This window comes from Pezoporus occidentalis, unplaced genomic scaffold (assembly GCF_034315485.1).
Source record: "Pezoporus occidentalis ecotype Australia unplaced genomic scaffold, CSIRO_AGI_Poc_V1 ctg62, whole genome shotgun sequence".
Taxonomy (NCBI): domain Eukaryota; kingdom Metazoa; phylum Chordata; class Aves; order Psittaciformes; family Psittacidae; genus Pezoporus; species Pezoporus occidentalis.
Window position 1 is genome coordinate 995600 of NW_026915966.1, and position 24750 is coordinate 1020349.

The 24750-nt window shown below is 46.1% G+C and overlaps 2 long non-coding RNA genes across 4 annotated transcripts in view; one reads left to right on the top strand and one right to left on the bottom strand.

The window, feature by feature from the left end:
- The window catches only part of LOC134174624 (uncharacterized), a 195765-nt gene extending 187501 nt beyond the window's left edge, over positions 1-8264 (top strand). The window contains exon 3 of the long non-coding RNA XR_009968726.1: positions 8197-8264. This is a non-coding gene — a long non-coding RNA (uncharacterized LOC134174624). The remainder of the gene's footprint in view (positions 1-8196) is intronic.
- LOC134174623 (uncharacterized) overlaps positions 1-22009 on the bottom strand; it is a 41994-nt gene extending 19985 nt beyond the window's left edge. The window contains exons 1-3 of one of the 3 annotated variants that reach the window (XR_009968723.1): positions 21913-22009; positions 20840-20968; positions 13082-14782 (exon numbers count right to left, since the gene is read on the bottom strand). This is a non-coding gene — a long non-coding RNA (uncharacterized LOC134174623). Of the gene's footprint in view, positions 1-13081; positions 14783-20831; positions 20969-21912 lie in introns of those variants that run through there. The other 2 variants (XR_009968724.1, XR_009968725.1) reach the window with 2 other exon arrangements.
- Positions 22010-24750: the final 2741 nt, after the last annotated feature.

Sequence of the window (24750 nt, forward strand, 5' to 3'; positions counted from 1 at the left end):
TGCGGCATGGAACATAAGGAGAGAAAGGAAGGGGAAAAAATAAGCCCTGTGAAGCTGTGTGCTTCAGTTCCATTTATTCTCATTATACCAAAATTTGTCTGTAAGAGGTTTACAAACCTCTTTGTTTCCAAATGGTATCAAAACAACTTGGAAGATGAGAAACATTTTCTCAAGTATAAATGAACTTAGGAAAAAAACTTCACTTAATGGCTACAAGTAGCCTGTGATACACAAAGCTGGGGTAACAACAAGAAGGAGGGATAGGACAAGGGGGAATGGCTTTAAACTGAAAGAGGGGAGACTGAGATGAGGTCTTAGGCACACGTTCTTCCCTGTGAGGGTGCTGAGGTGCTGGCACAGGGTGCCCAGAGAAGCTGTGGCTGCCCCATCCCTGGCAGTGCTCAAGGCCAGGTTGGACACAGGGGCTTGGAGCAAGCTGCTCGAGTGGAAGGTGTCCCTGCCCGTGGCAGGGGTTGGAACTGGATGAGCTTTAAGGTCCCTTCCAACCCAGACCAGGCTGGGATTCTGTGAAGATCTTGGATCTGAGGTCCTAGCAGCAGCACCAAGCACATGCTCAGCCCTGGACATAGATGTATCCTAAGCATGTATATAAACGTCTGCATAGTCCAAGCCTACTCAAGACAGACCTAAAGATTCAGGCATTACACAGCGATGTATACAACAGCAGAGGGAACAGGCAAAGGATGCTGAGGGTAAGAGCTCAGAAACACACCAGAGGGGGTGTGTATGTGTGCTTGAACACCACTTTCTCCTGCAAAAACCCTGGCTGGCCCCGTGCTTTATCTCAGAGCAGCAGGCATGCCTCATTGCCCCGTGCCACGGCTGCCTGCCACCAGTGCAAATAGTACTGCAAGGCCTTCCACATGCAGGCTGAGTTCTGCTATTGCTCCTCATGTCTTTTATTGGGGCAGGAATAAGAGTAATGAAAACCTGATGATTTTGGTGATAATGCAGCTGGGATGGGGGCAAGAGGCTGTGAGCTCTCTACCTGCATGGAGAATTAGAGCAGCTGCGAGAAAAAATGGCTTTTCTTTTCATTTTGTGGTGGCACAGGATGAAACAATCAGTTTCCTCACTGAGGCATAGGGCAGGAGGAAAGGGGAGAAGTGGGACTGACTTTCCCTCTCCCCTCCACTGAGCTCCCTTTTTTGCTGAAGAACCAAACCCCAGAGATGCCATTGTTTAGCAAATTACTTATTTCAGCTATTTCTTTAGAAAAATCTCGCACCAAAGGTCTATTTTTGCCATTTCTGAGCTCTCAGGATGCATAAGAAAGGGATAAGTGAGATTCCCACTGCTGGGAGGCAGCGTTATCCTGCCTGGCCATGGTTTTGTGTAGTTTCTGACTGTGTACAAGGCAGAGGCAACATTTCACACTAATGAGCAATTCCTCAGGAAGGTTAAAGAAAAGTCAAGGTTTTCATTAAGGGTTTGGGCCATTTAATTGGTCTGTTTGACAAATGCAATAATATTTGTAGAAAGGGCAGATAAAGGAAAAAGTAAACGAGGTCAGCAGCATCCGTGTGAAACAGACCTGGGAACCGCTACTGCTCCTGCCAGGAAGGGGATGCTTCACTTCCTCCCACTGGCTGTAGATTGCCCTTAAGGGCAAGTCCCTGCTTGCTGTGATACACACATCTGCCTTAGGGATGAGCAGATTCATGCTGCATTAACACAAGATGTCCAGACACCCGGGGCACAGCTTGGGCAGGCACTACTTGCCCTTGTATCATAAATGGTGCCCTGGTGCACCTTGACTGGGCAAGATGAAGCTGTTCCATTTGGATGGACAGGAGTGGAAATGAGCTATGAGAACATGCTTTTCCTTTAAACTTGACTTTGATAACTAAAATCATAAAGCAATGAAAGTATATCCAGAAAAAGAAAGCAAAGCCCCAGAATTAATTTTCCCTGTAGTTTTGTGCCCTCCTGCCCCATTTCATTTATTTCTTTAAAAAGGGAGAAATTTCCACTAAAGAGTGTAAAAAGCTGTGGCTGTTAATAGCCATTTTCAGTAAATCGGGAGGAAGTACAAAACCTGGCAGTAGACCAGACGGCATCACCCTGTCACCATCTGCAGTGATCTTTGCCCTGTTGTCACCAGCATTTTAGGGCTATTTCAGCTCCTTCAGGGAGGCCGCTCCCTGGTAACACCCCGAAACAGCCCTGCAAGTCCACGGGATGCTCCTCTAACACAGAGCACCCGGGAAGATGAAACGTGAAATGTTCAAAACAGACCAAAGGAAGCATTTCTAATGCGAGTAATTATCCTGTGGCGCTTCCTGCCATGCGATACAAGGGAAGCAAATAATGCAGAATAATTCCTCAAAGACTCAGTTACCGAGTTGAATAACAGCATCAGCTGCAGTTTCGCTGCCTAGGTCTAGCATTATGAAGGCTCCTGGTCCTTGTGCTTCAAACTAATCCCCTGCTGGGATTAGAAAAGCAAACAATATCTCAGTATCAGTGACACTCACAACTCCAGGTAATAAGGAGCACCGCTTCCGGAGGCTGGCTGGGGAAGGAGATAAAGCATTAGTTTTGTTTGCATCTTTTCCCATGGACTAGTTTGCCCACACGGTTTTCCCTACAGTGCAAAGGAAGCCTCTCTCTAATGGAAATACCTCTCTTTGCTTGAAGCAAACTGCTAAAACAAATACAAAGCACCTTAAAAGTGTACAGAGATTGCATTTTCCTCAGCAAGCCAACCCCTCTGGCTGCAGGGAGAGTCCCATTCTTGCTTGTGATGTGCCAGCACCTCCCAGGCACATTCATGTGGCTTTTTGGGTGCTGAACCCCTCTGTCCCAGCCCTTGGTGACCCAGCCATCCCCATTCACAGGCACGATGCACAATTACACCCTGCCCGAGCACAGAGGAGCAGCAGCTTTCACGCTTAGGTTGGCACAGCCTCTCCTCCTGGAGCAGGTGCCTGGGCCATTGCTCTGCTCTATCATTAAGAAGCAGCTATTTCGTGTCCTTACACAGTAACCTCGATGCTACTACATGGGTAAACTATAAAGTTACACATTAGGTCGTAACATTTCAGGACCTATTAGGAACAAAAGTGCCTTTGTGGCCATGCAGGTTACTGAATAACCTCCTCCAGCCCCATAAAAAGCAGCAAGCGGGATCAAGCTTTTCTCTTCCTTTTAAACAAGATCTGGTTTATATGCAAGTCAGGGTCTTAAGGCTCCTTTTTGTGTCTCCACTGCTTGCTTGCCTTGCTCCAGCCTATCAGCTACCCTTGGAGCAGAGTTTCAGTGGGACTGAGTACTTAAACAGATTTTAGGTGCTGGGGTAAAGGGATCTGAGATTTTCTTGCTGTGCAGGGCAGAAGCAATAGTACCCCTAAGCCCATCCATCTTTGGGTGCACTACACATGCTCCACACTGCCCTGGGGGGCTGATGAGAAAACAAAGCAGGTTTATTTGCAGAGAAAGCAAACGGGGATGGAGGGAGGAAGAAAACACAAGCCATGTGTACGTGTAGCCATGCTGCAGCTCACCTACTGCTATGGGATATCCTAGTTAACAACCTCGGGGTCAAAGCGTGACCTTCTTCCAGTCCATGGCAGTTGGACAGATTCAGTGATACGGGTGATACCAGCGCACTGTGCAGTTGCTGACTGGGCCAGCAGCAAGGAGGGAGGGTGTGCATAACCCCTTAGCCCTTTCCTGCCCTCCACCAACCACATGTACATCACATTTAGGGGGTTGGTGTGACTGTTTATCACAGGAATAGTTCTCAATCACCTGCAAACCCACTGGAGAGCAGCCAAAGCTGCTGTAAGTACCAGACCCTGGACCCTGCCCAGCAGGCCCTCATCGAGCACATCTGAATGCTTGAAGGCTGCTTGTTTTCCTGCTGCTTTCCCATCTGCCCTCTCCTCTGGGCCACCTCCTACACAGTTTTCTCCATGTCTGCAATAGCTGTGGTTCTTTATGGATGAGCCATAATGGAGGCACCGGCGTGCACCAAGCATTGAAGCACCCCATTATTGACTGCTGCTTCAGATGCACGTTTACCATAGCGCTTTCTGATGCAGACCCTGTGCCTTAAAACTGAGCGTGATGGGGAGCCCTGGAAGTGGCAGGAGCTACCTGGACTTGAGTTATGTATCCCTGAAATAGCTGGTTACCAGTACTGAAGTGACACACAGCTCCCTGCTCTTGTGCTGAACTGAACTGTTATCACTTCCTACCAACAAGTCCTTCTTTCGCACGGAGCCAGCTGGGTCCTCTCGCCCTTCTGCTGAGCTCTCCTCTTTCTGCCTGGAAACCTCCCCAGCACAGAGCCCTGGGAGCTCAGAAGTAACAGCTCTGTGCTTTTTGACCCTCGTTTCCTCTTCTGAGCCATAGAGAGCGGTTCTCTCATAACCAGACTTCCCAGACCCTGCGCTTGAAGGAACGTTCATGTCCCTGTAACTCTAATTACATTACTCACATTGAAGCGGATTGGCATTTCCCACCGTCTGCAACAGGCACTGTGCTGGGTGATGCTGGGCTGCAGGCTGCGAGACCCAGAGGTGCTTCTGCCATTGGAGACTCACCCAAAATCACAGCAGAGGCGGGGGCAAAGTCAGCCCAAGAGCTCCCGTGTCACAATCCCCAAACTAGTGCCCTAACCACTGGATAATGCGCTTAAAAGCACATCTATAAATAAACTTGGGCTTTATATAAACCCAATTAGAATACACTGGCAAATTATTCAAGGAAGCTGGCAGACACATACTTTACTTCAGGTGTCAGCCACAGGAGAGCATTGTGGGGTTTGCATTACAGGGAACGCATTGTGACTTTGAGTTATATTGCACTTAGCCTGGAAGTGAAACAATAACAGCTTGGTCTACGGAGATAACACCCCAGATCAGCTCCCTCCAATAAATTAGTGAAACATTCCACTCCCCAGCGCTGCAGTCTCACACCTCTAAATATCAACACAAACTCCAAGGGTTTGATGGAAAAAATGGTGTTAAGTCTCATGGTGTTTGAGGAATTTCCCAATATGCACTAAATTAACTTTCTGGCTCCACTAAACAGAGTGGTAGAAAACAGCCCCATCTGAGACAGATGCAAGGCGAGAGAGATCCAAGCAGCTGTTTTGCACATGAAATCGGATTGAGATTAACACTTACCCTTGGAGCTCTCGCTCCAGGGATAAAATATAGCTTAAGGGACCCCTCTGTTTAAAAATACCTTGAGTTTCATCAGTGCATTGGGATGAATTGGGAATTTGAAATCTCCAGGCTATGAAAAGTCAAAGAATAAAAATCTCTCTCCAAAAGCAAAACCCCTGACTTAAATTCATCCCTTTTGTTTCCTCCAGCCTGGCATTTTAGGGATTTAGCCTAAATCATGAAAGTCTCCTTCATCAAATTCAGCTGGAGAAATCCACTTATTGTTGCACCTCACTGTCACAAGAGGACCAAGGCAGGCACAAAACGTGATTAAGGAAAGAAGTGAAGCTTTGTACAAGGGAGTGATGTCTCTTAGTGGGATAAACAGGTGAAAGCAAATAGCAAGGATTTCATGGATACAGCCTAGTGAAGAAATGCACCAGAGAGATCAGCCATGGCTTCTCTTCATCATTTATTGGTGTTTCCATGAATTCAAAACCCTGGAGGAGGGAATGAGCAGGCCAGGTACCGACAGGCCATCCCCTGGATGCTGGCCTCTCTTTTACCCCTTCCCTGCTCAGACATGAGCCTGAGCACTCCAGCAGACAGCCGGTGCATCCCCCATGGCCCAGCAGCACATCCCAAAGGATTCAGCTCATTTAGGCCGCTCAGCAGATAACACGAGTTTGTTTTCGGGAAGGCAAAGCAATCTGTCCATAAGGATTTCTCACGCTTCATGTGCCAGCCCTGGCCAGGGAAATACAACATTAACTACATCAGAAGGAATTGTTGAATGAATAAATTATAGAAGCATCCAGGGTACCTATCTAGGGTATTATTTTCCATGCTGGTGCCGGGTAGGTTAAAGGAGCATGTTTTGCTGTTATTGCATTGCCGGGTCTGTCTGCAAGGACTCGGCATCGCTGTGAAAGTGAGACTATGGACACAAGCTCCCTGCTGGCACAGCAGGACCAGGCACAGGTTTCGCTAATGTCACCTCGCCTCAAGCACTACCCTTCAGAGGAAGGCAGCGCAAACGCTGATCGTAGGCAGCACAAGAGGAAGAAGAACCCTCCAGACACAGCTAAACACAAGCCCATTGAAACAAGTCCTCAAATTGCAATAGCACGGACCCATGCTGCCTGCTTAGCCCTGTCCTCCTCCTCTCTGCAGCCACACAGCACAATATTAATGTCTTGTTTAGCCAGCATCCATCGCCCAGGGACACGCAGCTCTTTACACAGACAAAGCTGTTGGAGCACTTGTGCACCATTCCACATTGAAGGATTTCTAAAAGCTTTGCAAATATTATACAATTAAGCCTCACAACCCTTCTGTGGATGGGCTGAGTATTATTCATCACAGTTTCTCACTGGTGGAAAGAGAGGCAGAGAGTCATTAAGTGATTTATCTTAATATCACACAGAAATCTTACAAGAGAATTAGGATTAGCACCCAGATCTCTGGATTACCAGCCTTTTTATACGCAATTTATTCCTGATCAAAACCATACAGTCCACTTCAGGGCTTTGCTCATGGGAAGACTGCTACCCATGCTGAGTTTATGCAGTTGCTTTTCTTCTAATGGGGAAGAAAGAAATGAAAGAATAGAAAGAGAATTGAAAAAGGAGCTAACTACCATTTCAATCAGCAAGCATACACAAAGTCTTGCCTTTGTGCTAAGAACAGCCACCAAAGGGCTTCCAAGTCTTTCCTAAGTTGCACAGGGAGGAGGACCCAAAAGTTTTGGTGCTAATCCCAGAATTACCTCTTTTGCAACACCCAAGCCCCATTCATGGAGCAGCAGGGTGAAAGCCCGACTCCATAAAAGTGATGGGATTGCTGCCATTCCCATTGGTGGGGCCAGGGTCTCACTCGAGGTGGTTTGTGGGTGAACGCTGTTGCCTTTGGCATGTCAGACCTCCCTGGGTCACTGTAAATTATTACAAAATAGTATTAATTTTGGCCTTTTACCCAAAGAAATAAAAGGCTGTTCGGAACTGCAACCTCCCCACATGTAGATGGGCTACAAGCTACAGCCAGGGGAGGGCAAAAAAGGCAGCTCGAAGCCAGAGGCAAAAAAGGGGATCTGCTGCTGCCTCGCATCGAATTCAGACTTCTCATCACAAAGGATTTTAATTTGGCCCCTGCTGTACAACCACAGTCCCCGTTAGGCCGATCTCCCCAGGCAAGGCAGTAAATTATGTGTCCCTGCATCTGGCCCCTCTGGTCTCCTGTCCATATGGTAACTCTCAGTGCTGGTTAACAGGCCTTGGTGAACCCAGGCTCTTGCCCTCAATGTCCCCCAGTTCCCCCCCCCCAGCAAGCTCTGTGGGTGATTTCAAGGTATATCATCGCAGCTACCTCCCAGAGGTGTTATTTGCCATCTGGAGCTGGGCAAGCATTACAAATGAGCGCGTTATCCATCAAAAAACCCACACTTTTCTGCAAACTCAAATTGTTTAAATTTGAAATATAACTTGGTTGGGAAAAAAAATGCCATAAAATAAAAATATTGGTGTTTTCAAAGCAAAACACATCAGTTTCCCTTTGAAAGAAGCGCTTATTTTTGAAGTGAGAACAAGCTTCATTTATAGAAAGAATTTGAAAGAATTAAGAACTTCAAGCCAACAGAATACTTTCGGACTGACTCAGGACCAGATGGCCAAATAGAAAAAACAAAAACCCAAATCAATCCCTTCGTCTCCATTTCCCTCTTTTCCATGCTCCCAAAATTTCGGCTCAATGTAATCCAGCTTCAGCAAGTCCAGCTAAAACCAAAACCCAGTGAGATCAAGTAGCACGGACAGAGGTGCAACACATGCAAACACCCAGCTTCCATCAGAAGCCCACAGGAACAGGCTCCCCTGTCGCACCTCGCTGATGGAGCTGTGGATCAGAGAAGGAGAAGGGGAAGTTTAGATTGGATCTAAGGAGGAAATTCTTTCCTGTGAGGGTGCTGAGGCACTGGAATGGGTTGCCCAGGGAGGTTGTGAATGCTCCATCCCTGGCAGTGTTCAAGACCAGGTTGGATGAGGCCGTGGGTGACATGGTCTAGTGTGAGGCGTCCCTGCCCATGGCAGGGCGTTGGAACTGGATGATCTTAAGGTCCTTTCCAACCCAAACTATTCTGTGATTCTATGAGACTCAGCCAGGATCCCCTAAAATCACATCTTCCTTTCTGGTGCCCCGTGGCTACTACATGAAAAGGAGAGATACCATTGCTCCCATTGCCTTCTGTCTGGCACATTTGGCCCCACATCCCTGGGGAGCCCAGGATTTTAACCTGAGCTAATTTACTCCTGCTGCAGTGAACACAACCACTATATGAGGGGGTGATATATAGAATATATTCTATATATAGAACATGTTCTATGTATTCTATTCTGTATACAGAACATATTCTATAAGACATTCTGGCGCATTAGCCTTGCTGTTGGCCACCCTTCCTGCTTTTCCACCTCCAAACCCAAGCTTCGTAAGGACCTCCAGATGTGCTAACAGCTGGGTACCCCTGAAAACCACTGTGGATCCTGCAATAGCCCAGCCTGCTGAGCCAGCACCCTGGGCAAACCATTCCTAGCATTCAGCAGATCCCTGCAGAAAGGGTGCTCAAGGACAGGGAATCACAACTACAGCCTGAGACTTCCTTTTATGTAATATGTCTGCAAAATGAAGTCATTTGGACTCCAGGCTGTTTACAGCTGTCACATCTGAAACAGATTTTGCCACTTTGGTGTCAGAAGGCTGGGTCTGCAAACAGAGACATAACATAACAATCCCTAATGGCAGTGAGGCAAATCATGTGTAAATTGAGCCATAGTGTCTCTGGTTGTGTGACATTCATTTAATTCTCTTACTGCCACGCTTAGGCAGAAACACTCCCTACCTAGCTAGTGATCATGGAGGGGGGGGGAGGTAATAAGCATATAACAAGGATCCCCAGAAACAAGTAATGCTGGGCTTTTGAAAGGACTGTGCTTTGGAGCATTTGCATTTCAATGCGATGGAAAGCTTAGTTTCTCAACTGTGCCTTGCCAAACTCTCAGGAACACCCTTTTCTTTCTATTTGATTAATCATTTCATGCTTAGAGTCTTTGAAAATACTGCTACTTCTAGCAAGCGGATAAATGCGCATCTCTGCAGATAAATGCCTTAAGGCTCTGCTCTGTGTTGCTCTTTTCCTCTTTTAGCTACTCCAACTCCTAAATCAGCAAATGCACAGCACAGATTTTCTGCCTGGGTAAGAAGAGTTAGTGGATTTGAAAGACTAAAGCAATGCTGCAGGTTACCCTGCTTCAAGCAGGGCTGGGAAAGTGCAAAAGCCGATGTAATGAAAAGGTGAGTTATTCCAAGTGTGCACCATGATTAAAACTCAGCCAATTAAAGTTCTGCTTCAATATAAACCCTGAGTGTTTCCAAATGTACGAAACAGTTGACACCAGCATGACATCTGCCCTTTCCCTGCAGCTCTCCAGATGGAAAAGAGATCTACCTGCCGTCTCTGTGCTGCTTTGTAGCAAAGGAGTTTAGACTGAGCTAAGTTAGATTTACCAAGAAAGTCTTTAGCCCTAGCACAGGTCCTAAACATGGACCTGTTTCACTTCACACCTCCTTAAGCTGCTTTGTAACATATAAAAACGCTCTATGAGTTCAGACTGTCTTGTCCTGGATCTGTCTCTGGCAGTGGCAGCAGGAGATGCTACTTAGAATGAGCTTGGCCCCTTTCTGCAGCTCCTTCCCTTGGTACCCACCAAGCATCCATCCACAGCTGCTGAATGTAAGAGACTGAAGTCAAACCCGTGCCCAGGCAATTTATCAAGCTGCTGTGCATGAGTTTTTAGAACTCCCTTTAAAAGCTGCTGGCTCACCACCTGCATCACTTTGCAAACCCCTCCCATACTGCAGCTCAGCTTCCTCATCTCCAAATTGAAGAGTCATGGCCACAGAAAGCAGCTTTTCCATCCCTGTTTCAGAATGATACCTTCTCCAGTTATACGATGGTCTCCACAGGATTAATTTTAGTTCATTACAGGACTACATATAATAAATGAGATGGGTCAAAGAGCAATTTGGGCAAATCTGCTGCCAAGGGGACCAAGCACCACAAGAACTAAGCTGGTGGACCCTCAGTGCAGACAGCTAGAAGATCAAGGAAACCAGCTCAGGTCCCAAATGCAATAGTTTCTGTGACCCAACACTGTTTTTGCACATGAAGGATCTCCTTTCCCAGCACCATGAAGCCCTCCAGACACCTTTCTGCTACACTGTTCTTCTCAATCCCAGACACGGTTTTGTCCTGCTCATTGCCTATAGTCCTATGCTGCATTGCTCTGGGTGGACATGCCCACCATGAAGGCTGGAGCATCAATCTCTTCCCCTCAAACTGAGGAGAAGTGCAGTGGCACAAACAACAGGCAGCTTTAAAAGTGACTGATGCTTCTTTTGAACCTCAAGGGAAGTTGAAACCTGGTTCAAATTCCATTTTAAGTGATCACTCTTCATTCCTAGGACTCGCATCCATCAATGTCATAGGCAGTGGGTACTGTATTATGTATGTATTTCATGAGTGACTGCAGGATCAAGAAGTGTGAAATACTTTCTGTGCTCACTTCTGTACATATAAAACTAGTAATCAGGAAAAATATAGGTTGGACAAGCAAAAAATCCAAAGCTTTATTAAATACCAAGTGCTAAAGCAGCCTTGAAAACAAAGAAAAGGGAATAAATACACCAAATTGCAAACCAAAACTAATGTTTTAGCCTGGGAGAGGGCGAAAGGAACCAGCCTGTGTTTTGAGAGATGAACCCTTCATTCCTGCTCTGTACTGTTTTGGTGACCTCCACACGCTGTGACAAAGGCTATTCTCACACTTCTATTAACCAGATTAACTCACAAATCTGCATAAATGCTCATTGTGAAGCCCACAGGAACTGCTGGAGTTCCTCAAGGAACCCTCTGGGATGTCAGATATCCCTTTGGGCACCACCATGTGAGCAGCAGTGCCCCTGCCTGCAGTACCCAAGGAGCTGGGCAGAGCAAGATCTCCTGTAGGAAGAAGAGGCCTTTCAACTGAAACACCATGAAGCAAACTGCTACTCCATCCCATTTCCTTCCCCAGCAGTCTCCCTGCAGATCTTCACCATGCCGGTGAGGCAAGAGGAGCACACCTTGCAAAATCCCTCTGGCCTTGTTGAGGATCCTTCTACCCTTACATTAAGGGGATTTGAGGCATGTGCTGTCTGTGTACAAGTTCCTGGAGCCCTTGTACCTCCAAGGTGCATTTCTTAGTCTTTTCCGAGTACAATTATACATAGGAATTGTTTGAAAGTCTCACACTTGGAGGGGAATGAGAGAAAACACATGGCAGGTGTTAGTCCTATGGCCTAAAGGCTGCCCAGACATAGGTAGGGTTTGGCATTAAGACCTTCCCCAGGAGGATGAGGAGAAAGACATGAATGTATTCCTCCACCCTGCAGCTCATCCCATGGGAACGTATTTATCTCTGTTCTCCTTGGAGAAGGGAACAGGAGAAACTGGTCCAGCTTGAAGCTTTTTTGTCTTGGGCATCCAAAGAGTTGTGTGCTGCCTTTGGTGTACCATCTCTTTTGTTTTTAAAGAGACCATTGATTCATATCCCAAAAGATATGGAAGGATTTTGGTTTATTTTGAAGCCAGAACTATTTCTCCCTTCACTTTTACTGCTTTGATCTTGGCTGAAATGTATGACTGGAAGAACATCTAATGGAGTACACTGAATAAAGCCCAACCCAAAGGAAAAGCAGTATGTCTTCAGCAGTGTGCATTGGCCACCCTGTTTCAAAGACATCAGATCACTCATACAAGGACCAGTGCTGGAAGACACAATTGCACATAAGCTGTCAGCTGCAAGGAATTAGATATCTGGAGCTGAAACTCCCAGTAAAGCAGTCCTAGCTTTGCAGAGCATGCAAGCGAAAGAGCTGTAATATGTTGTAATCGCAACTGCATTGCAATCCAGTATTATTTTCATAGTAAGCCTGTTTTATAGTGTTTTATGTCCAGGTAAGCTCTAAAGGGCTATTTCTCACAGAGCAGCTGTATCTCACTCTCAGGAAGCCTGTTTAACATCCACACTACAGGTTAATAAATGCCATAGTGTCATTTCCTCCACTTGCTGGTTTTAGCAAATGTCAAAGGGCAACAACATCGTAGCAGAAGCCAAGTGCAGAAAAGGGAAACAGGAGGCACCAATAATCTCAGAGAGGTTTATACATCCTTCATCTAAATTCTTCCAGGTTTACTTCATGTTCATGTTTATTTGGGAGAAAAGCTCTGATTTATTACCACTGACCAACCCCATATTGCACTAAATACCAGCAAGTTGCTGGTGGAAACTACTAGATCGAGATGTCCCTCAATTTTGAGCCCACAGACCATCAGATAGCCTCCCCCTCTTCTAGACTTGTGCAGTAAATGGAGCAGAAAAGTGAGTTTGGTTCAGGTTTTCGGAGATTCGCAGGTCCAACTGGCATTTCACTTTAGAGAGCAGAGCAAACAAAACCCTACCAACAGCAAAACCCCCTTAAACTGCTACTTCAGTAGTATTAAAATGAGATAGACTGAAACTCGTTACAAACCAGAATTCTAAGGTTATCATGGGGTTTGGAACACTTGAACCATCCTTCCTCCCCTATCCTGCGCTTCAGTTACAAAATCAGGAGTAAAAATACCCTAAAACAACAATTAAATAAATAATAATTGTTTTTTATATTTTATTGTTTATTAAATAAACAATAATTTAATAAATAATTAAAAATACCCTAAAAAAAGGCTTTAGAGAGCCGTTGTATCCAAGCCAATGCACTGATACAATTATAGCTGGTAAACACAAACAAGCATGTATTGTGATCATATTTCCAGAGTGAAAATGTGAATGGGCAGAGATGCTGTCAAAACTGTGCTCTTGCCTGATGTATTTTGGGATTGATGCATTTAAGTGACAGAGCATTGCCTAAAACCAGGCCAGTCCTCCACACAGCAGTAGACAGTAGGAGTGAGCAGGCAGCGTATCAGCCCACACCTCTCACCATAGCTGAGCCCACACATCCATGCACCCACCACAAAGGCTTCCATCCTTTTGTAAGGGAATTCTGCATCTCTGGAAGTGTTGCTACACAAGAAAGGCTCTTTTATCCACAGTTTGGAAGCAAAAATCCAAACAAGCTATTCAAATAGCTCAGCTGCACTCCCTGCTCCCACAGTGAAACCCCATACCAGAGCCACTCCTGCTGAGGATCAAAGCCCATGTACCCACCAGCATCAGCTGGTTTTACCTAGGATTTCAGCTAGGATATGAGCAGTGGTTGAACAGTAGCTAATCTGTCAGCAGAGAAGGGAGAGAAAGGCTCTACAGTGATAAATTGGCCCTGAAGTAGGAGGAAGAGCAAGGACATCCCATGAGACCGGTCTACGTATGCACTTCCTTGATCATCCACCCCAGCTATGGGAAAGCAGCACCAAGACAAACGAGCACAACATGATCTTCCACAAGGAATAGCTTCCTGACAGTTTTCCTGCTTGTATGCACTGTCACAGGCTGTGGATGGGCTGCCGTTCAGAGGAGAGGCCAATGATGGATGCTGCCCTGACCTACCAGCAGCAAGGCCACCAAGCTTTGACCCATGTAGGTTCCAATTAGCCAAAATTAGTCAGCTGTGGCCAGGGTTTGGCTTCTTTTAAACACCTAATGGTGTGAAAGCAACAGCCCCTTTCTCCAAGTTGCCCACTCAACCCTTTGTGGCCTTACACCCTTCCCCAGGGAGCCTCCTTCAGTTTTGTTTCTCCCCTTCATGAGCCATGCCAATCATTAAAGAGTCTTAGCAGCCCCATTATCATCCTGGGCAATTCTTAACTCATTAGGCTTTAAAGTTGTTGGACTGCAGGAAAATAAAACCCCAAACCAAGCAAATGCTTGAGCACAACAAAAGGATGTTAATGTTTTACCCCACCGACAATGACTGAATCTGTAGGACAATTATTACGGATATTTCCATGGGTTTAGTGTTACTTTTTTCCTGACATGAGGTCCTTTGGGCAGCATCTAATTAAAAATGGAGGAGTTTAATCTGCAGCCAACCTCAGAGGTCGATTTGAATTCTCCCACTGTGAACTTTCAAACATGGAAGCACGCCTGTTCGCACCTGCGGGATCCAATATCCTGCCTTCACAATGGACTTCCTACATTTTGGCAGGCTGCATGCCTATGCTTGTGCCAGACTGCAGCATAAATAATTCACTACCTGAACTGATCTTTCAGCATGAAACACAAGTAAAGACGACATTAAGTGCTGCTTGGATTCCCCTTCTCTGCCATTCTCCTATTGCGTCTTCAGATTGTGCTTAATCTAGTGGGAATTTAGTTTTAAATTAACACAAAGTCACATTTTAGGAGGTCAAAAGCACATCTAGTGCTGAAGAGAAAGCAGGATTTCCTGCCGAGTTTACCTTTCAGCCCAGCGTTCTAATTTTCATCTGAAACTCTGCATCAGATAAAGATGAGATGCATTTCGATTAGGATGCAGGAGAGGATGGCAGGAATTTCAGATTCCTAATGAGCAGCATATTAACACTTTTCCCCTGGTTGCGTGAAAAGGCAGGACACCTATGGAGGTGAGAGAACGCTGCCCTTTTTGAGAGGAAGAACACCATATTCTAGCAATATTTACAAGTTTTTTCTCTGCATTGCAACAGAAGGAAAACCTCTTCCAGGAGAGAAAGCAGCACCAAAACATGTTTATACAGTTGAAAATTGTCTGAGCCATTTCTCTAGAATCTGGTAACAACCTCACACGCAGTTGCACTGGTTGAGACAAGGAGTTATGGAGCAGGTACTGCGGGATGCTTTCTGCAGTGGCAAAGCTGTTCTTACCAGAGTCTTCAATACCCCAAAGCAACCTAAAAGCTTTGGCAGGTTTCAAACATCTCATGTCGCAACTCTTCCCTTTATCAGGGGCTGGATTTTAAGTTAAAAAGCCCACTCCAAAAAAATCCAACCAACCCAACCAAAACCTGGGAAGTTGAGGAAGATAACCTCAATTCTGATAAAACAGTTGAGTGTTTTGTGGAACATGCAGTTTTTCACAGTCCTATGTGCTTTCTATTTGATGCCTTAATTATTGCATCCCAAAAGCTATTCTAAGGAAGGGAAAACACTTTGCTTTCTGTTCCAAAATAGACCATGTTGCTATTTTGCACTCATCCACGGTTCTGGTACTGTTATCGCATTAACACTTAGAGATCCCAAATAAGGTCAATGCCTTTGTCTGTCAGCCTTTGTACAGTCAAGAGACAGTCCTTGCCCCAAAGACCTTAAAATATAAATAGATAAGACAGACAAAGGGAGAAAGAAAGGGAACATTTCTATCATGTTCACAGATAGGAAACGGGAAGATAAAACGGTTTGCTGGAGGTCAGTGACACAGAGCTGGGGAAAGAACACTCTCAAGTCTCTGTCAAGTGTCTTCAACCATGAAGCTGTCCAAAAAAAAGGCTTGTATTTGCTCCAGTGTTCTGTTCAGGTCCCTGCAGAGAAGCCCAGAAAAGGGAGGAATCACTGCAGACTTTCAGAGATACTTGGTTTTCAAGAGGAGCTTCTGAAAGGGGGACAGGGCAGAAGTTTGAGCGAATCTGAAATCCAAAAGCAGAGACCAGAAATGCCAAGTCTGAACTCAACTAAGAACACACAAATAGAGGACAGCAGTCAGGGCTGGCCCAGCCCCAGAGCTGCTCCTGAGCATCCATGTCAGCAAAGAAATCACTCTCCAAGCAATAAGAGCAAGAAAAATCAGACAGCAGTGGAGAGAAGGAAGGGAGAATGTAACAGCCTAAATTGATCTGCCTTCAGTGTGTCAATGGCAGCACAAGGATAGGGAGAATGTGCCTAGTTGAATTCCACTTGTCCCATAAAGACTGATATATTGAAAAGAGAGTGGGGCCTGTCTTGGGCAGAATTAAAGGAACCGAAGGACTAAGTTCACCACTACTCTCTTCACCTTTATAGAAAGTCACGGAAGTCAGGGAGGGGAAAAGAGACCTTATAGCACATGCCATTCGGCAGAAGAATTTGCACTTCAGCCCCATTTAGTGGCTGGTGCTTGCCCTGTCATCTGAGATTCTCCATCCTTTATTCATTTCTCTCCTTGTGTTGCAAAGGATGTCAGAGAAAGAGCTCTCCCTGACAAGCTTTATGTCCCAACATATCTGGGGGCAGCTGGCTCAGTGATTAACTGTGCACTGTGTGGTGGCTCTTATCCCTGGCTATGACATGCCAAGCAGGTAATGTTAGAAGTCTAATGTTGAAACAGAGTTTAAGAGTCTGTTTAGTTAACCCAGGTTAAGTTCTGCAGTTACTCTGCTTTCTTTGCCTTCCCCCAAGCATAACTGGTCACAGGAATTTACATTTTTGGGGCTTTTATTTGAAGCCTTTGTCTTCGCAGTAGCTGGTGTTAGACCACAGCAGCTGTACATCTGCTGTAAGATAAAGAACCAACAGCAGTGCAGCAAGTTGCATCTATATCACCAGCATCTTTCAACATGGGATTTGTGCTCAGCGTTATCTGCTCTGACCCAGGTCAAGAGGCTTCATTTTGGAGCTGGAGTGCAAGTGAATATCCTGCCCCATGCAGCCAGAAGAGCCCAGCTTGCCTCTGGATTGCTCCTTAGCCCATAACAAGTGGTGCTGGGATTTGACACAGCCTGGGTGAGTGTAAGAGCAAGGTCATGTTTGCATCAGGCTGTGCATTAGAGGAGAGCTTTACAACACCAGCCTGGGGCAGGATTAGCCCCCTGCTGCCACTGTGTCTTCATAGCCCAGAGGGAAGAATAAAAACTGTTATGCCCATCCTGTAAAGCAGGCCTAAGATCTCCAGCAGAAAACAGTTCCCACCAGCAATATGGGGGACAGGTGTTAGCACAGCGATACCCTGACCTATAACTGGGTCTTCAGTTGCTAATGTACCCCAGGAAATCAGGACAGCCTGTATTTTACCCAAACCACTGTCTCTTTCCAGTCCTACAAGCTGTGACCCACCTTGGCTTTGCCATTCAAGTTTCACTTTGGAAACCATCACCCCTCTTCCTTAAACACAGACCTTCTTGAGGACTGAGCACAGACTGTTGCTGTAGGCACTGTGCCCATCCAGAGCTTTTACCAGTGTTTAAGGAAAGCTTGAATTACTGATGGATGGGAGGCACTGGCTCACGGTTGTCTTTGCTGCTGGTGGCTCCATGGCTGTAACTGCCAGTTTATGCAAGCTTTTCAAGGGACACTGCAGAGCTATGGGACCCACTGCTTTTGAAGAGAAAGATCCTTCCCAACATGCATGGGACCAGACCCAACCAAGGCTGAGAAATGAGAAGGGAAGCTAGCACAAAACCATGATCAAAAGCACAGCCTGCCTAAACAGGATTGATGACATGTTGCTTACCATCAATTTGCCCATTCTTAACCCAACTCCTGGAATACTTTGTTGTCTTTTTCCTCACATCTATTACTCTCTCCTCCACACTTCCTACAGACTGTAAAGTCTTCCAATTCCCCCCTCTCATTTTTCTCCCTAAACACACACAGAGCCTGCTGAGCAGGGCGGGGAGCAGAGGCCCCATCTAATTGGAATGGTCATGGAGATAGCTCGTCTCGCAAGAGCAGCGTGCACAGGGCAGCGGGGATGCCACAGCATCCCATCCTGCCTGCAGACCCACACCTGTCCTTTATCACAGCTGGGCTGCCTAGACCTGGAATCTAATCCCAGGGAGGTTATTTTATCTTCAGAGAAAGGCAAACAGGATAGGCACTCATCGATCTTGAGAAAGAAACATTAGCCAAGTCAAACACACGCCGGGGTCTGAAGCAACAGGATGTCCGTGATGTAATGCCTGGATTCACCTTGGCATCTCCTTTTACACTAAGGACAGACTTGGAGGGAAAATGAAGGGATGTGAGCATGGGACAAAGAAAATCTGCAGAGATCATTGACCAAACGTGTTCTAAATCAGTGCTGGTTCCCCACAACAGCAAGCAAGTTCAGGCTTACTACTGGCAACCATCACACACAACACCATTAGACACATGAATCTACCATCATCTATGTTATATGTCCACTCGAAGTGGGTCCCAACCTACGATGAGTGTTGTCTTCTACTGCCTTGAGCAATACAGCCATCCACCAGAATGCCTTTGCAGGGCCCACTGCAAAAAGGTTTTCCTCATTTATTCTATGGTAGTGTCCCTGGTGAGATGGAGATCTGCCTGGGAGAAGAGCCCGCTCATCTCCAGCTGCAACCAGCCATGACTCAGCGTGAGCCGAGACAAAGGCACCTTGGCAGGAGATGGGAACAGTGGGACATCAGCTTCCCCTCACATCACACATGATTGTGTGCTAGAACGGATGTAGAGATTCCTGCAGAGAAGCTCCCGCTGGCAAACCTACCTTTATCCAAGGCTATGAGACTGTATTTTTAGTTATTGGCTCAGACCCTCTCACTTCTGGCCAAAGAGCATGTAGGAGGCAAACCAGAAAAGCAGTTGTAAGCACCCTCACGCTGTCCCTTTCTGGAGCCAGCTGACAGTTGTCCCAGATAGCCAAGCTCAGAGCAGCAGTAGGATGACACTGGGACAGTGAGAAACAAACAGCTCCAGGCTCAGCCAAAAGGCCATCTCTCAGAAGCAGAGAAGCTGCTTTACCCTTAATTATAGAGATTAGATAGGTACAGCACAGAATAACCTTTAAGCTATAGACTCTGGAGGCCAAGACTAGATCTCACAACACATGGTGGCTGGAACCCTTGAGCCAATGAAACTGGCGTGACTGCAAGCACCAGCACGCAGAGGTCTGGTTTGCAGTCATGGACTATCCAGTGATCTCCATCAGGATTACACTGGCCTGAATTTACTTCTGTCACTGATGAAGGTTCACACTGTCTCTACACCTTCACTAAAACAGTCCCCTGGCAAAACAGACACCAAAAGAGCCACCACTCCTCTGAAAAACAGCTGCCAAGGGGCAAACAAAGCTCCAGCGAGCATAGTCAAAAGCAAGGCTCTGAAGTCAAGGTCATGCCAGGCCTCTAGCAAGAGCTCCAGCATTTTGAAGTGTCTGGTACTTTCCAGGTCTAACTGGCACAGATGGTAGCAGGAGGAACCATAGTCCTTCCCTGCAGCCAGTTTCTGTCCCCAGAGAAAAGGGAAGAACAGAAACATAATTAAAAAGCATTGGGGAGAACTTAATGGAAAGTCTGCAGAATGGGTGGTGGCTCTCTTTGAGCTGAACGTCAAAGTTCTGTTTGATCTACTCATTTACCAGAGCTAGTTCAGGGAGCTGACTGCTGGCATGGACCTCAAAAGTCTATTTCCTTGCCAGTATTCCCAGGCTTGTATTACCTTCTTGAACAATAACACACTAAAATTGGACCTTTGTTAATGCTGAATTGCACAGTAATTCACAAAAGAGAGCAAACAGACTTAATCTGACCATTCAGGTGTTGATTAAAATGAACACCCCTGAGAACACGGTAATAAAGATTCAACACTTCCAGTGCTTGCCATTAGAGACCTGTCTTTCTGTAATGATTTGCCTCATTAAGCCAGGCACCACGGATCTGCCATCCCTACTCAGATGCTTCCCAACACTCAAAACAGTTGCAAGTGGGAGGCAACACTCATCCCATACCTCTGTACCCATTCCCTTTACCCAGACTGTTTCTGGTTAAGAACTTCCAGCAATTACTTTTAATACAAAAAACACAGTGTTTTTCAGCTGATAGGAGATTTGCACATTGCCAGTGGGAAATGAGAGGGTTTTTGCTGAAGGAATGCAGCCAGTAAGTGGGGGGGGCTTCTCATTGCCCACATTTCCTGAAGAAGCAGTTCATATTTCCTTTGGAAGTTTTCATTCTTTCAGTAAAATCTAGTTTGGGTTTGTAAAATACAGTTTGTTTTTCAGCTGGAGGTTTTAGTTGTTTTGGCTGAAGCGATGTGTTGTTACCTCCGGGGCTTTCACAGTTTAATTTTACTCTTTGGAAAAAAAAATATTAAGGAAGTTTGCCTAAATGGGAGCCTTTACCAGAAAAAAAAACCATTAAAAGCTTTGGAGAAACTTTTGCAATTAAAAATTGCTCTTAAACTACACCATGAGTCCTGCTCAGATTTAGTTTTTCTCTATTTTATTTACGTTCTGCACCATGATCCCTAGCAGGAAATTTGACTCAATCCCAACCTCAGACATATTAACAGCCCTTTCTTGAGTGTGCTACCAGAGATTTGTGATTGTCGGCTTTGATTTCACAAACATTTTAGTGATACACCTTTTAAATGGAAGAGTTTCAGAAGTCTCTCGTCAGCATCGGCACCTTCTGAATTCACACGTAACAACTGATTCTGACACTGTTCAAGTTTGATCTCAAAGTGGAACGTGCGACTAAGCAGTTACTGAGAAGCATTATTTAAAAGGAAGGAAAACCAGATTGTTGGCAGTCTTTCTGATTCTAAGCAATAAATAAATCAAAATAGGCCCAATTTGGAAGTCTACAGAAGGTAAAACAATTGACACAAAAGATCCCCACCGCAGAGACACCTCACAGTGATTTTCCATTTCTGACCAGCTCTAGAAGTCATTCAAATCTAGCAGTAAAAAGAAAAGCTTATTTAAGCACACTTGCCCACCTCTGCATCCCAGAGCATCTGAAGACCGCGGCTTCCCAGGCTGGGTGAGCAATCACATGAGTCTGGCCTGACTTAGCACAGCAGGGAGGGAGACAAGTCTTTCCTTTGGTACTTTTGTGTTCTCATAGCCTAAAAAGGGAAAAAAAGATGCAGAATGAACCTACTGATCTGACAGCAGCAAACCTGACACTCTATTCACATGCCACAGTGGAGCCAGCCCAAGCGTAGCACCACAGAGAAAGAGCCAGGAATAATTCCTCATGTTTACTTTCTCTTGGTGTGCGAGGCCTCTACCAGGCTCCTAGCAGAGAAGAGACACCCTGAACACCAAACCTTGGAGCCTTCAAGTTTTCCCTAGCATGGAAAATCCCAGTTTACATTCCCAGCTGAAAGAAACCCCATCACTGTCCCTAGCAAAATCAGTGCTCCCGGCTTCCATAGCTCTAGAGGGAGACCCGATATCAAAATGCAATGGTGATTCCTTTCACAATGGCCTGCTTCAACCCAAAACCAGAGCATCATTAGAAGCCCTGGCATATCCTCAAGTCCCGTAGGGACTACAAAGACTGCTATTATCTGAATAACATCAAAACTTTGGAGGTCTGCAAAGGCTTTAGTGAGGCTCAGCACGGTGCCCTCTTCCACCTTGACAGCTCCACAGAAGACACCTAAGGGGCCTGAGCAATGAAGAAGGTCTGTTGACTACCACCCACCTCCCAGTAGAGCAAAATGGTTCTTCTGCACTACTGAACACAGACAGGTCGGACCACACACCCAGGAGAGCAGCATACATCAACACAAGCCTACTTGGTCCTCCCCCAGGCTATCACTCACTGACTGCTCTGTAGAGAGGGAGGGCAAATACCATGCAATGGCCATTAAAGTTCAGCTTACTGCATCAGCATTTGCTCAAGTGCTCAATCCCTCAACCTTCTAAAGAGGTGAAACACCCCCAGCCTAACCTCCAGCACCATCCCTCTCTCAGGCCATGAGACCCTTCTTTCACAGGGCTAGGGCTCCACTTCCCCCCAGGCACTTCTGCAAGGGCTGGTTGCTCTGAGCTCCTTACTTACTTCATTCTCTCCTCCAGAGTTGCCACAAGATGTTGGTTCTGCCTCTTACAATGGTCCAAAAGACACTTGTTTAGGAGTAATATGCAAGATGGGCTGCAAGCGGTTCAAAAGCTTCCAAAGCCAGCTCCAAGACATTTGCTTCTCATAGAAGATCCACTGCAAACCCACTCCAGAGCAGAGGATGCGGTGGTAGAGGAGAAAAGCCCCTGTGCTAGCTGAGCATCCCAGCAGAGGACCAGCCACTGATCTGTGTAAGGGCTGCAAAACTCAAACCCATCCCCTCTAGCAGGTGGGTTTTAGGGAATGCAATCGCTGCTGGAAATGCGAGCACCTGCTGAGGAGAGATGGTGTTGCTCTTGGGAGGGTCCACAAATTCCCAAGCTCTGTGAAAGTCACTGATTACAGCACTCCAGCCTTCACCAGTGCCACAGCCATACTGGTGTGCCTCTAGGCTATTCTGCAGCTTAGGGACCTGCATTTCTTTCTCTCTTGCACAGCAGAGGCACCAGGCAGGAGCCCTGCAGAAGGTGATAGCACCAATTGCTTTATTCCACCTTTTGTTTTCACTTTCTTTACAGTTATATAGAGCTGAAAAGAGCTCTGAGATACTTGCTCCTAGCAATCACCCTGGTTGCAATGTGGATTGGCTGTGGCTGCACACTGAAGCAGGTGAAGGGTGTCTCATCCAGCAATATCAAGCTGATCCACCTCCACCTGTGTTCTATAACAGTGAAGTGCTTGTTTTACAGCCATGGTGGAATACATGTTGAGACTGACATTAAAAGCCTCCAGAGCCACATGGAACCCTGCTGCACCACAGTGTGGAGATGCTCAGCCAAGGCTGACAGCAGCTCATCCTGCAACAGCAAGGGGGAAGTTTTACTTGTATACCTATATTTGCCCAACAAACGTCCATGCTGCTGTCACAACAAGCTGAGATTTCCCCTTCCCAGCAGCTGGCAATCCCACCTGGAATTAGTGCTGGTGGCTGCGTGGGAACAAGGGAATAAACACGGAAAACTAAATGCTTGCAGTAGGAGGATTGGGCTTTGGTAGGGTCTGCTGCAATATCCAACTCACTCACTGGTGCTGCAAAGGAAGGCAGTGGGTACAAGGGTCCAGGAGGAGCAAAGGGGAATGGATGCCATGCATGAGTGAGGCTGCAGGGAACTGAGGAGCCTCATCCCATCTTCCTGAGTGGCTTTTCCATGGATTTGAGCAGGGGGAAGAATTCTCCACATAGCATTACTTTCTAGTGAGGGTTTTTCACCTGAACCTCTAGCACAGCGCAGAGCATCTCCCTCTCACAAGAAAATGTCTCTATTTTTCTCCCTGAAAATGGTCCTTGAAAGCCCTCAAACTGCCTCTTTTCTGTGATTTGGTTTTGTTCCATTACTCTTCCCACTGGCTCTCTGTCCTGCCCTGCAGACAGTGATCTGTTCGCATCCTCTGCCTCTCCAATTTACTGCTGAAAAAGTGAGGTAGGAAGAGAAAAGCAGAAAAATGAATGATAAAATCACGTTTGAGGAAAACCTGGGAGCAGTTTCCTTTTCCTGGTGTTATTCTTGCCGAAAACATTAAAACTTACATTTTATCATTATATTTTCCCTTTGCAAATTGATTTTCAGCCAGGTCCACTTAAGCTTCTTATAAACATAAGGGGGAACTAAGGCCAGGGTTGGTCAAAAAACCTTTTGTTATCTTGAATCTCCATTGATTATCCATTTTCAAACCAAATCCCCACCCTCACAGACAAGCAGTGCTTTGCAATCTTTTCACTCTATTTTCCTATGATTTTTTTTTTTAAGTGCATTTATTTTGTTGTTCATTTATTTCAGGATTCTCTTTATTTGGCAGGGGCAGAGTCAATCTCACACCTGCAAACCTCAGCTCACAGCCATCCTGCTGACCACAGCCTATGGATAAGCAGAACTCTGGTCTTCAGGAGAGAGCTGCAAGTACTTCCCTAAGCAGCTAAACTCACCTGCTCCAAGCCAGAGGAAACCTGTCAGGTTTATCTTGGTTTATTCTGGCCAGAAGAAAGCCTATAAGGAGGTATGGCAATGGGAGGATGCAGCGAAGGAAGAGCGTTTTCATCCAATGCTTGGATGCTTGGAATGTGGCTCATGAGCTTCAGGGCTGCCCATGGAGTACCAGCCCTCAAGTGCTGCTGGTGCTCTACCCCAGAGCACTGGGGTGTTTGACATGTCAATTATTTACGTGTTCATGCTGTGGGTTAATGCTGACTGACACTAAAACACTGCCTAGATTTAGCTTCATAAATTTTTTATCCCCGCTATGAACTGCAAGTCTTTCTCCAATTTCATTTAAAGGAAAGAGGGTATTGAAAAGCCTACTGAGGAATTCATAAGCAACCAGCTACAACCTCACTTTTCCTCCTAGCCAAATCCCGGGACTTCATTACCATGGCAACGTATCATAATTTTAATTCCCTTCCTGATTGCCACTGCACAGAGCAATACATCTGCTTGCTTTGCTAGGAGCCTGCCGCGCACTGTGCAGCGGGTGTAAGGTACATGGCACTTGCTTCCTGGGGCTCATAAGGGACCCAGGAAAAAATGCTGTGCCTTTTTGTTGGATGAAACACCCAGAAAAGGTCGATAATATTCAACAAATCCAGGCAGAGCTTCTGGTGCTCTGAGCTTTGGGCATCTCAAACATGCAGGCATAGCCCAGTGCGGTGGGAACCTCTGGAAAGAACAAGTTTTATGTCCTTTGTGGGGCTTTATGTATTATAGCAAGAAGGAAAGGCAGCTGCCATCACTGTAATGAGAAGTGGAAAAGGGATGAGCGGTGTTTATGAAGACACGGGGTTTA